The sequence below is a fragment of the Scatophagus argus genome, chromosome 10, assembly GCF_020382885.2.
Source record: "Scatophagus argus isolate fScaArg1 chromosome 10, fScaArg1.pri, whole genome shotgun sequence".
In the NCBI taxonomy this organism is placed as follows: domain Eukaryota; kingdom Metazoa; phylum Chordata; class Actinopteri; family Scatophagidae; genus Scatophagus; species Scatophagus argus.
The window spans coordinates 3746423-3760388 of NC_058502.1; positions in this window are offsets into that span (position 1 = coordinate 3746423).

Consider the following 13966-nt stretch of genomic DNA (forward strand, 5'->3'; position numbering starts at 1 on the left):
CCAACAGGTCAGCAGCACTTCGAGATCGTTAAGGCTCTGAGGCGTCCCTGCACGAACACCTTCACCTAATATCACGCTTCACAAGCCCTTCAATACCCAAGCAGCACCGCGAAAAAGCCCAGCTCAGCCTAAACGCTCCCAGAACACCAAAGGACACACGTTCACTGGCCCCCTGCTGCTCGTTGAGGTCAAAGCCACCGAGAAGAAGTCAGCTGTCATTTGTCTGTAAGAGCAGGCAGTCAGTCAGCCATCCTGTTAGCTGGTCGTGCAGTCAGTCAGTCAGAGAGTCTGAGTTTGTAGAATCAAGAGTTTTTCTTGAACTGATCGCAATCCGCTCTTGTTTTAAGAGCAAAGATGCTGCTAGCCTGAGCTCAGTGTTCAGAGAGTTGTAAAAGTTTGTGAACTTTAACTGCAAAGGTCTGTTCACCCTCAATCAGCAGCTGAAACCAAGAAAACAAACAGCAGAGCCCCATTCACTGATCCAGGGAGACACACACGAGGAGTCAGAAAATCTGTGACATTTTTTGAGCAAGGCCATTTACAGCTTGGACGCTGTACAGATGCAGAGATAGCAGCTTCTGAGAAAGACCTGAATGCAATGCAGCCACAGCTTACGCCTCCAGGGAGCTCTTGTTGGCGTCATGTCCTTCCTCTGCTTTATATGCTTTCATTGTGTTTTAATCAGCTTCCCTCAACAGTGCTGCTGCCTGTTCTTGTAACTTAAAATGCTTTTGTGCTCGCCCTCCTTCCTTTCATGACAGGCTGAAGGGAAACTGCAGCATCATACACAATCGATTATTCTTACAGTATATACAGAGTTTCCAGGCATGGATTTTTCAAAGGTAGACGGAATCACACGCTTTCATTGATGTTTCTCAACATTATTCATGGGGAGATATTATCCGAGGTAGCTGTTTGGAGGTCAGGCACAAAGAAAACAAACATTTCTCGTGGTCAATAATGGAAAACAAACTGGAGTCAATAATGGAAAAGAAGCCACTTCTGTGAAATGAGCAGCACCAGGCAGAGCTGGACCAAGTTTTATGTAGAGGAGCTCTGTTGTTTGTCATACTTTTCTGGAGAAGGTCTTGCAATTAACTGAGAAAGACAGACCCGCTTCCAAAATGCATGAGGATGCAGTTTTTCCTGGCAGGAAAACGCTTCAAGCTGCCCAATAAACAAGACAAGACTTCATGTTGCAGGATTATCTTTCATTCACATTCAAGGTGAGCAAACACTGTGCATTAGCATCTCATTTTCTACAACAGTGTGACAAAGAACAAGTCTTTATATCACCCTTTAAAAGAAAAAGGTACAAAAGCCCTTTTGTTATTAATATCATCGCAGCTCAGATAATGGGATTACTGTTATAACCATCAGTTTTCAAAATTTAAGAGAATTGTAGTAAAGTGTGATCTTCATTTCCTCTAAAGAAAGAAGGGAGTCCTGGAAACCAGAAATGTTTTGTAGACTAAGAAACTTTGCCCGACTTTCCGTCAGCATGAGGATGAGCGCCGAATGATCGAACTGTCATTTGTCGGTGAACTGTTTCTTTAAGGTAGAAGTTTAAAACATTCCTACTCACCTCTTAAACAAACTCTAAGAGTCTTCTCTGTTTTGGCCGACCAGCTCGCTGGCCAAAAATCCGTGCACAGCCTGCAGCAGGTGTTGTGAATATAAAGTAGAGTGTGAGTTCATCAGTCACTGGCCGGCTTCATTTGGTATGCAAAATAAAAATGAGTTATACAAAACGAGGCCTGGCAGGAGGCTGCAGAGGAGCTCAAACACATCTGCAAAACAAAGTGACAAAGTTGGAGCGAAACGAGCACTTTGCCAAAAAAAGAAAAATGGCAAAGCAAAGTCAGTTGTTCACTTAAAACAAGTTAAATGAGTTCATCAGCTGTTTCATTTGTCATCCAATTCATTTCAAAATGAACTCAATAAAGCCAAGCCAAGTTGTTTATTTCCAATAAAAAATACATTATTAATGACTTTTCCAACTCCCGAAGAATTCTGTTGCGTATTTAAAACCTAAAAAATGATGACTGAGTGAGACCCCCAAGAAAGTCTTTCATATCAGTCCCTCCAGGCCAATTTAGAGTAGCCAATTAACCTGATGTGCATGTTTTTGGTATTGTGGGAGGAAGACAGAGAACCCGGAGAAAACCCACGCAGGCACAGGGAGAACATGCAAACTCCACATAGAAGGGGCCAGACCGGGATTCAAACCTGGAACCCTCTTGCTGTGAGGCAGCAGTGCTAACCACTGCACCATCATGCCAGCTCACTTCCCACCAGACAAACAGTAACATCCATGTAGCCACACCAACATAACACTGAAAACATTTGGAAATCTTGACAATCCATGCAAACGTGGGCACAAAATCCTGACATGAAGGACGCGATTATGTGATCACTGTCACTTTGTCTTTGTTTTGTCTCCACCTTCCTGATACACAAATGTACAAAACACACATTGTTTTCCGTCTGCTTCTTTCATTCTCGCTTTCTAAAAACAAAAACTGCGGATCCTTAGCCTTAGTCGGTATCTCTGCTCTCTCTTCACACACGAGTCTGAGCCTCATTCACATGCCGCCCGCCTCCCTGCTGCTGAAAAGCCTCTCCAACACCCCTGTGTGGCTGTATGGCAAAGTCCTCGTGGCAGATAAAACAAGCACAGCGGCGAGATCCAGGAATAGTAATATCAACTATGATAACGCTGATAAGGATTGCAGCATAATCACTTTCTCCACTGGGCAGAGGTGTTTACACGGTATTGTGTGCGAAATCTCAATTTAGACAAGAAATTACGTTTCTCGCCATCCCATTGTGTGTTGGTTTCATGAGGATACAAATCAGTTGTCTTCTCCATGTCTTTGTGTCACAAAGGATGAAAGTGGTGCAAAAACGCTTTCTTTCTCTAAAATTACATTTCTAAACCGTGTCTATTCTCCAGTTTTCTCATTTTAGATTATAGTTCATTTCTAGGCTTTTGTGTTTAATGTTCTTTATGTGCCTTACTGTATATCTCATTTCATGCATTATTAAAACGTCGGTTTTGCATCTGTTTAAATCTGATGGGGGCTTAGATGTAAGCTTCCACAAACGGCTGCACCCGTATCAATAACAAATGACTTAAGATTCTGGACTTAAATGGTCATAAATCATTCATTTAATTTTATTATTTCTCATGAATTAACATGCCCATACATTGAATGTGTCAGTGATAGCCACCAAGCTTATTTTAGACTGCAGCTCTTTGATAAGATGTTCAAAAAGCACTGAAGTAGCAGGTCTAGAAATATAATTAAGTCATTTGATAGCACAGGGTTTCATAATGACATTTAAAAGTTGTAGCTCCTTCGTGCTACAAGCAGGGTGTGTATGCAAATATTTAAATTTAGAATAAGAGAAAAGAAGAAGACAGCAACTTAACCACAAAAGCATCAAAATCAACAGCATTTGACCAACAAAACACAGATGAGTAGTTCTGTTATTTAGCACATTTTACACTCATTGGCCTTGATAAGCATGGAGACAAGACAAAGTAAAATGTGGACAGCAAAGAGTGTTTCAAGTGTTACTAAAAATAATTAATTTCACACATGTGAGCAACTCAGCACAAAGTCCTCACACTTCCAGATGTACGTCTTGGGACACTGGATGAAATGACGCCTTCACTCCTAGTGGGAGGACAGTTTCCAAAAGCTTCAGATCTGTTTGACCTCTTTGAAATGCATCTGTAACCACACCCAACAATGTGTGGGTGTCCTGGGGTCCGTTGCTACGTCACAGCAGCACGGTGGGAAGTTAAACCACTGGATGTCAGCAAAAACAAGACTTTCCACTTTGCACAGGGTCCAGAAGAGTCTCCAGCTGTAAGCGGTTAAAATCCAAGCAAATTTTAAAAGGACCTGGAAAATAGGACTCTCAGTGAGTTTATTTGGATGGCTTTTGAAATTCATCTAGCTGTGCACATAGTGTCAATCTGTTTTCTATTCTGCTCAGTGTCATGATGTTTCTTTCTGCTGTCTGGTCAGGTCCTGGAAAAGAGATTATAATCTCAGTCATACTTGGTTAAATCAAGGAAACATAGGCTAATTTCCCAATAGAGGTCTTTGCCATAAAAGGGCAAAAAATCTTATTAATTTTGGTCCGCAGATATATATATATATATAAGATGAGAAAGTAGCAATACAGACAATAAAACCTATAATTGGATTTTGAAAAGTCATTTTAATTCTCGTATCGTGTCTCAGTGGGATACTTTCAATTGATTTGCAGTGACTCACTGTGCTGGGAATCCCGTCCGTGACCACCGGACCTGAACCACTGCATTACATGATGACAAACAGACTGTGAGCAGCAGCCCGCAGCCTAATGGGATGGCTCTTTCTCAAACGTTGTCAAAGCAGAATAGCTGGTAGTGGATGTTTTGCTGAAGGATTTTGGCAGAGCGCAGGGTCTTCAGGTCTTTTTAATGACTAAAGTACCTTTCACTGAAGCTGTGACAGCAGTGAAAGCTCTCTCTCTCTCTCTCTCTCTCTCTCTCTCTCTCTCTCTCTCTCTCTCTCTCCCTCACTCCCTGTGTCTCTCTCCCTCCTTCTCCCCCTTTCTTCCCCTCACTCTGCGGAGTGCAGCCGAAACAGAAAGTAGTGTCTTGCCTCTGCTGTCACTGCCGCGGAGTCAGGCGGATGTTGGCGAAGGCTGCGGACGCAGAAGTGCACAATTCATCAGGGATCTGGAAAGTGTGAGAGTGTGGAAGAGGACTGGAGTGGAGTAAGAGGCAGACTATTTCCCTCCTTCACTCACAGGGCTTTTCTGCAGCATCCTTCCACTTCATCATGGATCTCTGGAGTCAAAAAGTCCAAGGAATTATTGCGCAGGTCGTCCTGATACTTTTCAGCTCACACTGGGCAACAGGAGGAGGTGAGTGGAGATTTGGAAGTGGATTGATGATCTGATGCTGAGTGCTGATCAGTTCAAATCTGAGATGTTTGAGCAAAAAAGTGCTGCTCTATTGCCTTCTGCAACAAAAAAACAGGAGTTGCTGATCATGTAAATATTTTTACCTTTTAGTTGTGCATGTTGTGAATTAAATGATGCGAATGAGTTTTTTTTTTTTTTGAAAAGTGTCTAAATTTAGTGCAGCGATGTATTTTCATTAATTTCTTTTCATATGTTATATACATTATGCAAAGATTCCCATGCAGAGTTATTGAGCAGGGCAGTGGGAATCACTGTGTGCTGGTGGGCAAAGTCAATGAGAAACACTTTCCTCTCACTATCACTATTAAACAGTAGCCCTTGAGCAAGGCACTCAAGCCTCACCCACTCTGGTGGAGCTGCACAGGCTGCATGAGTCTGTGCTAACGCTGTGAAGCAGGGCATCACTCGTATCAGAGAATGTTTTTGTAATTTAGTTATTATTAATAACTAAATTATTATTAATAACTAAATTACATAATTAATTTAATTGCTGAGGTTTTGAAGCCAAAACTCATCCATTGTTGTTCATAAAGAAGAAAATGTGACGCAGGAGGCATGAGACTCTTCACCTGTCTCTGCTTCACTGTAGTCAAAAGCAAACTTGAGAAAAAATAGTTTAATTTCCTCCATGTTATCTTCCTATTTTTCTCCATCAACTTGCTTTATCTTCTTATTCTATTTCGTTTTTCCCACCATTTCAAATAATTTCATCTTTCATCATCTGAAATCTGACAGGAAAGAAAAACTGTTCCCAAAAGCCTTTTGAGTTACAAAAACCCACAGCAAAGTTTCTGCTCTATTTAGGATCAAGAAGCTGTTCACATGTGTCAGAGGGTAAATGTTGTCCATCATTAGGCTCATTCTGTATTAAAATGTATTCTGTCTGGGAAAATAAGATTTATTAAGCATCTGAGGGAATCAAATGCCACTAAAGGATTCAGTGTGAGGAGAGTGGCAGCAGATAAATTGTAGATATTACAAGACCAGGTTTATATTCCCCTCGACAGACAACAGCTGCTTGAGGGAGCCGCACTGATATTATGGGCTTTGAAAGAGTAAAATAAAGGAGATAAAGAGATTTCTTTGCCCTGAAAGAAATTGGTCTCACCAGAGTGCCTATCAGAAACCATGACCTGCATAACATAAATGCAGCTGTCTCTCAGATCAATACGAAGGGCTTGAAACCATTTATTTGCCCTCTTAGAGAGCAGACGTACAGTACATCATCCACTTAATAATCTCTCTTCACATTTTATTTGACTTTGTGTTTGTGCTGAGCCAGTGCCACAGGCAAGGTCTGGCTCAAGCTATTTGTCAGAGCGACCAGAGGAGGTAAAAGTATCACGAGAGGGCAGATGCTTCTGTTTCTGCTGCCGGTCACAGTGACCCTGCTCAGCACTGAAGCAGCAGTGCACTTTTAACAGGGAAGCAGTGGGTGGAGCGGCTGGAGTGGGTGGAGAGGCTACGCTGTGACACGGTGAGCGACGCGGGTTTTCTACATAAGTGAATCCTCAAGAAAGAAAAATACTCCACACAAACTAGTCAAGTTGTCCCGCAGATATCCAGTATTTATAGTTCCCATCACTTTTTATAGGGACTCATCTGTACAAGGACCAATATTTTGAAAATTATACAGAAAGAATTCAATGACAAGGATTCAAAAAATAAACCAAATAAATAAATACTGTGTACATAGTAATAAAAATAAGCCCAGATAAAAATCCACCCTTGAGCCTTTACTGTTATGGTCCAAGTGACACACTAGAGCTGACATTCAACAGAAACATCTGGGGAGGAGGTCATATATCATAAAGCAATGTCATGTACCATGAAAAATGCAGGTGTGTGGAGGTGCTGGGGATCGGGGACAACCTGAAATATCAAATGGTGGGAAGTTTGTGTTTGTGCAGTCGTGGACACTTAATGTGCAGGAGAGCAGAAGAATCACAAAACTAAGAGGCTAATTGGCTGTCGACGTGAATGTAACCTTTCACTGCAGGTGTGAAGAAAGCTAAAAATTTACTGCAACTAATTCACTGAAACCCTTTGTGGTGCCAAGCAATACATTACTGGAATTAATTCTCCTTATTTAATTATCAGCAACAGCAAAATGTGTTGCGTTTTTCACTCCACCAATTTAGAAAAGTGCTTATTTAGTCATACATTAGTTACTCAGGGCAGGTTACATGCAATTTAATGCATGACATTGACAGTAATTATACATTTGTGTTGATGATATTTTAATTCAACGAAAGTTTATTAGAAGTTTACCATTTATATGTTTCCCATATCCAGTCTAGAGTAACGTTGTTCCCATCAAAACAGAGAAACACACCGAACAACCTCAGTTTTGTGAGCTTTTCCATCACTAAACCTGTAGCGGCTTTCCTATAAGCCGCTTGCTGTTGCTGTATAATTGACGCACGCCACTGGCTTTCCTTTACGTATCAGACACAAAATGACTACAAACAATTTCCGATCTCCGTGATTTTCTTGCTTCTTTTATTTACAACAATAACATTCGGATTGACACATATCGCATTGTTCCTCCTTTACTGCTGTGACCACGGTCAAATTTACAAATAATTAAAAACATTTATAAATTCTTCCACTGCCCTTTTCCGGTAAATGCCACCCAGTGTTCGAAACATACATTGCAATTCAGTCATTATTACAGAAACACAAGAAAGGGACAACAGGCTCTTACAAAATCCATAAAAAATCATTAAAAGTATTGTTGTTGTTTGGTCAGGGACGAGAGCTGCTGCAGACACTAATTAAATGGCTGCACCTGTGCCTGATGAGGACTGGGGAGACTACAAGCACTCCAGAGTGTTGAAATGGAGAGAGTCGAGCAGGGGCAGGAGGTTCTGGGGTGCAGCACCCAGTGTGGACATCCAAACCTGGCAGAGCACTCGTTGCTGAGGGTGGGGGGACCACTGGATGTCTGCACCAAGTGCTGCTCCCTCTAACCGCCTGCTCCGGCTCAACTCTCTCCTTTTCAATACGTAAGGGACAGTTTGGAGACGCTTACAGGATGTAGTCCATCTCCCCGAGTCCTCATCTGCCACAGGTGCAGCTACTCAGTCAGCTCCCCTCCCTGACCAAACAATACAATGATTACACACCAAAACACCTGAAGGCAGATATAACCACAAGTTCACATTTGTTTTATAATGAGCACTTGTGTTTTGATATTTCAACAAACCAACCGTCCACAGGAACATTGAAACCTCACGTCTGTTGATCAGTCTGTTAAGAGGTCTGTGAGAGTGACTGTCGGACTGGCAAACTACAGACACCTCCAAATCACTTCATTTCATGTCAAGTTGAGGAGCTTCTCTGAAAACTTTGTTTTCTATTTGCCACCAACAGTTGATTTCTCACTCCAGAAATTCTCAGAAGTGGATTTAAGGGGCAAAAATGGTATATAACTTGTTGACCTGGTTTCCCTGTACTGCTTTGGTGGGAACAACACAAGCTGCTGGGCTGATTCGCTCTCTTCCCAGGACTGTGCAGTACAGAGCCAACAGTGCACAGTGTTTGCACCTGCTCTTCAAAGACAAAGATAATTTTGTAGAAAAATGTGTGAACCCAGTAGGTACAGCTGTGAGTGTACAGCCACTCCAGTTATCTGCACAGTGCTCCTGCAAATACATAAGCGATAAAGAGATGCGCTGCATACAGCTGACATATGGTGAGTGCGTCTGATGAGGCAAAGTGCACTTCCAGGCTGCTCCGTCTGTGGGAGAAATTTCATGCACGGGTTTAGCCTTACAAACGAGGTGCATGAGGCTTGTTGTTCTTCAGGTGTGGAAGCAGAAGTCCTCCAGGATTTTTATTCTTTCTCTCAGCTGATTTGGAGTCAGTGGAGGGTGTGTTTTAATTGCAGTCTAGTGACAGGTAATACTGCTGCTGACTGAGTGTGTATGTGTGAGATACGAAGCAAATAGCCATGTGTGAACATGGTGCATCGCTGCAGTGTGTGTTTGTGTGTGTGCACGTGTTGCCTACAAATGTGGCTAGCGTGCTTGTGTGTGCACATGTTGTGTTCAGATAACAAATGACTCACCACTCACGCTCAGCAGTCTCCAAGGAGAGACGTTGTCAAGACTAATGTGTCAGTAGGTGCTGCATCCAGAGAGAGGAGAGACAAGAGGAAATGTTGTCTTTGCTCAGTTCAGAGTCAGCTGGATTTGTACCAGAGCTGTCTGAAGGTGTCTGTGGCTTCTGTAGGTTCTGCTCTGTTATTCATCAAGAGACCCAATGAGAGTTACAGGTATTTTACTATATTTTTACAAAGTAAATTCAGTTCTCCTTTTCAGCGAGTAGTAGGAAAGACTCATGATGCACCCGAAAGCAGAAGAGTACAAACACAACATTGTGATATGAGCTGCTGGGAAGTTTCAGCAGACCCAGTATAGGGTTTTAAGATTGAATTCTGTGAACAGGAATGGCTGCTGCTGTTAAGGCTACTGAATGTGCTTTAAGGCCAACAAACTGATCGGAGTTAGAATTGGTTGGTTCAGATCCGCCTATGACTATATGTTGCGAGTCAGTACAGCAGAAGTATGGGCAAGGAAGTACAAAAATCAGGATACTATACATAATGTTTGCCAACGAACAGAGGATTCCCTCTTCCTTACATGTGATTGCAGGAGTTGAAGACAAACCTTTCCCCATGAAACTGTCGCCTGTCTCTGTGATCCTTTCATGGAGGAGAAGAGTATTTCACATTGGCAGGGGTGTCATTTTGAGCCCTGGTCTCATCCATCAGTAAGTGAGCAGAGAAACTGGCAGAAGTGCTTTTGAGCAAAAGGCTGAATCCAGGCCAGTTTTGGCAGCGCTGTCCAGCACATGTGTGATCTGTGCCACTTGTAGGTGGAAACAAATCAATAAAATATCAATCATTCTATCTATCAGTTCATTATTATGCCTTTGAATGTGCAGTCTTGCACAAATCAGCTTGATTGAGAGGAAGTCTGGGAGGGAATGGACTTAACTTTATGCCAGTCATCCATATTATATCCCACTCTGATGGAGGATCTCCAGACATCTTGTCTTACTCCCTTCAGAAGATCATTATTTCTTTTAACCACATAAATCTATTTCGGTGATCATGACATTTTGATTTAAACTTGTCATGCTTCAGTTGAATTGAGTGTGTTTAATGTCGAGTTCTGCTTCCTGAAAATAACCCCACAAAGGAGAGAATGTAGACCTCAACTGAGAAATCTAATGCTATAAAAAAATGTAAAACCAGGCACTGAGTGAAGCAGGTTTGGTCATCCAGGTGATTTGATGATGCAGGTGCATGTATGGTTCAACAGACAGTGTTTGTATTTGTTTTCTAATCAGATTTATTTTTTATAAACATCAATAATTCTTGGTATTGAGCTTTGTGCTGTCTACTTCAACAAGAAAATCAGAATTTAATATTTTTATGATCTGAAGTCCAACATAAACTTGTGGATATAGTCCAATCAGGGTGCATGTGTTGTTCATTTCCCTGCAACGCCTCACCTGTCCGTTGACAGCATATTTTTTGCTCCAGTGTCATTTATGACAATGCATATTTAGAGAAGAGAAGCGATGAATGCCATCTGATGAAGTCAAAACCACATGACGGAAAGAGCGGCTTTTGGCTTGAGCTTGTAACCGTCAGTCAGGAATCGAGATTTATTAACCCAGGGACAAGTCGTTAAGTGATAAAACTGAGGCCTGCAGTTCATCCATCTGAGTTTGTGACAAACTGATACTTGCTGAAGGCTACTCCCACTGGAGCTTTGGCTCCCTCAACACACACTCATTCATCACACAGCCCTGTCATCACTTCAGATGTCATGTAGTTGGTCCAGGAATCTGTCAAACTCAGCTGAGGTCGTGGTGCTCTGGGACTCCGGGTCCTGATGTGGACTGAATAAAAGCAATCCTGGCTGTAGGCGCAGAGGTGAGTAGAGTTACAGCTTTGTCACGCCACAACATTCCCTTGAGCACTTTCATTAAGTTTAGGAATACTTAGGTGATGTTTCTGGTCTTCTGAGTGAAGGTTGTGTGCATGATCCACCATTGAACCCCAACCTTCATCCTTCTTGGGACTTTCTCGCTTGCAAACTATTCCACATTGATATACAAGGATACCCTCTGCATCTGGATGAGGTGGAAGGAGGTGTCAAAACGGCCACATGAAAGCTTACAACCGACAGGAACGCTTTACTGATACTGAGCCCAACTTCTGCTGTGAAATGAGTAGAAGAAGAGCAAGAAGTAGAAAAAGAGGATGCAGAACAGCATGAAGGAAGAGAAAAAGAACACAAGGAAGAAGAACAAAGAACTGAAGAAGAAGAAGAGAAGAGGAAGAACAGGACAAAGAACAACAGTTTAATCAAAATGATGATGAAGACGCTTTTCCCTCTGTATATCCCTCATTAGTCAGACACATACTGTAGCTTTCTGTTCTGCTCCTCATGAGAGTTGAGTGCTGTAACTGCAGCTTTGAGGTCTAATTGTCTTACTCAAAAAGTGAACCGAAAAGTGAACCAACAACCGGCTACAACGTCAAGGAATCAAAGACCTCTTTACCTCTGGACCAGCCCCTAATGAAATCAGTTACGTATTCTACTTATTCTGTGACTTTCGATGACTGATCGCAGTCCTCCAGAAAGAAACTACTGCATACCAGGTTAACATGTCATTTACTGTTACCGTCTTTGCTGTTTTTAATTAACGTTGTGACGCAAACAGATGCCAACTGAGGGCTGTCTTCAGAATTCGGTTGATTCATGATTTCTATAGTTGCCAGAATCCACTTCTGAGGATTCTGGAGGAGTCCTGGGCAAAAGTTATGAAAACATATACATACTGGGGCTGTCTCCACAAATCGTCATCTGTTTCCTCTCACACTACAGGCTGCAACAAGGCATAATTAGATCAGAGGCAGTGTCTTGGTAAATGTGAGTGCAGAAGAAATGTCAGTGGTATTAAAGCCTGTAGCTGACACTGAACACCACAGGCAAAGGCTGAGTCAAAGCCAAAGCTTTAATGTGCAGACAGAGATAAAGTACCTGATGAGCAATTTAATGACTGAATGAGTTAATGAGACGGAGGAGAGCATAACAGCAGTTTCTAAACTAGCAGAGTTTTTCTGAAAGTTTGTCTCCCGCCTCATTTTCATGGTGCTTCATGTCAGGGTCAGTTACAACACAGCAGCCCTGCAGCTGGCAGGGATTCAATATCATTAGCCCCAAAAGGCTGATGATACTGGTGCATCATGTTACATTAAGCACAACTCATGTAGTTTCAACAGTTTCTCCCTCTCTGTGTCATACGTGCTTAATCCCACAAAGGAGAAAACAACAGATGATGTAATGATCAGAAAATCTGTCAAAGCATTGACAGCCATGGCTGCAAATGCACTCACGAAGATGACTAAGCATCAAAGGTTCCCCTCCCATACTGCAATACTGAGAAATGCATCTCTCTGTTCAAATTAATACTTCACATCGTGTTGTCAGGAAAAATAAAACATGGAATAAAAAATGATGACAAACAGTCTGATCTTACAGGTTGGTAGCATAAAGTGGAACCTAATCAGTTCGAGTTAAATGTTTGATTTTTATGCAGCTTCATACTGTAACACATTTCAACAAGGAACAACAATTTCACGGGACGTGTCTGTGTCACCATCAATGCATCCATGTAAATTTCTCTCTGCTCCACAGAGGGAAATGTTTTTAAATATGCATAAGCTAAGCTTTGTATATTTATAAAAACGTTATGCTGAGCTCAAACAAACTGTAGTACAAACTACAGCCAGGATCATACAGTAATTGCAAGACTGATTCTCAGAGTAGTGCCATGATTTCTGATCATCATGACGCTAATAAATATCATATCATATCATATCAAATATCATTTTAATTCTTGAGAACGTGGCTCTGTGCTGCAGGGGACCTTGTCTTGGAGTCTTGTCGTAAATCTGACGCAGTAGGACGAAGTTTAGGAGTCTGTCCTTCAAACAGGAAGTCAGCAGGCCTCTTGTGAAACACTGAACACCTGCCAAGTCCAGAAGTGCTGATCAGTAGCTTAGTCTGCACGCTGATCCGCCTGTGAAATATCTGCTTCACGGATCAATAGAGTAACACAGGAAGATGGAGGTTGTTGATTATCAGCGGAGATGATCAACAGGTGATGGTGTTTTAACATTTCCTTGAGGAAGAGCCTGTAACACGAAGGCATTATGAAGAATGACTGCAGCACAAGTGTTGGCGGCGAAATTAGGCAGTCACGAGTCACTGACCTACACAACACACACACACACCCACACACACCATCTGTCTTTGATGTTTATGTATAATTTAGGCTACTGCAGTGCTGAGGAATGCTAAATGAGGGTCCACAGTCCGCACTGTACTGTTGCTTTCACTCCAACATTGTCTCTCTTCAGTTGGTGCGACGTTTTCGCCCTAACGTGTCTGTTCAGTTCGCTCATTTTAATCATTTACAAATGTTTTTCTCTTACTGACGGGGTGAACATTGTTTTATCCTGTGATCTGACTAAATGGAACAGCCTGAAGACTTTCTTTCTGTCTTTGCATAAACGACTAAAAGTAAAATGCGTTTGAAATAAGGCAAAAGTCTCCTGCTGTGACAGCATATGTTCTTGTTCGTATCGTTAACAAGTAGCTGTAGCTCCCAGCTGTTTTGAAGACAAATAATTCATTTGATTCAGTGTTTTAATGACTATCGCCTTTTTTAAAATTATGAATAATAAACAGTGCCCCCAAAAAAGCTCTTCCACTAGTGATTTTTTTTATTCTTTTGCTTTGTTCCTTTTATTCCCCCGTCACTCGGCTGGGGGGAGCTTGACATGCATTGTTCAAGGGGTTCCACAGTGTTACTGGTGTTTTTTCAGCGAGATTCTCTTGTGGCAGCTGTGGAATATTCACTTTTCTGTCTGTGTGAAGGTAAAGGTGGC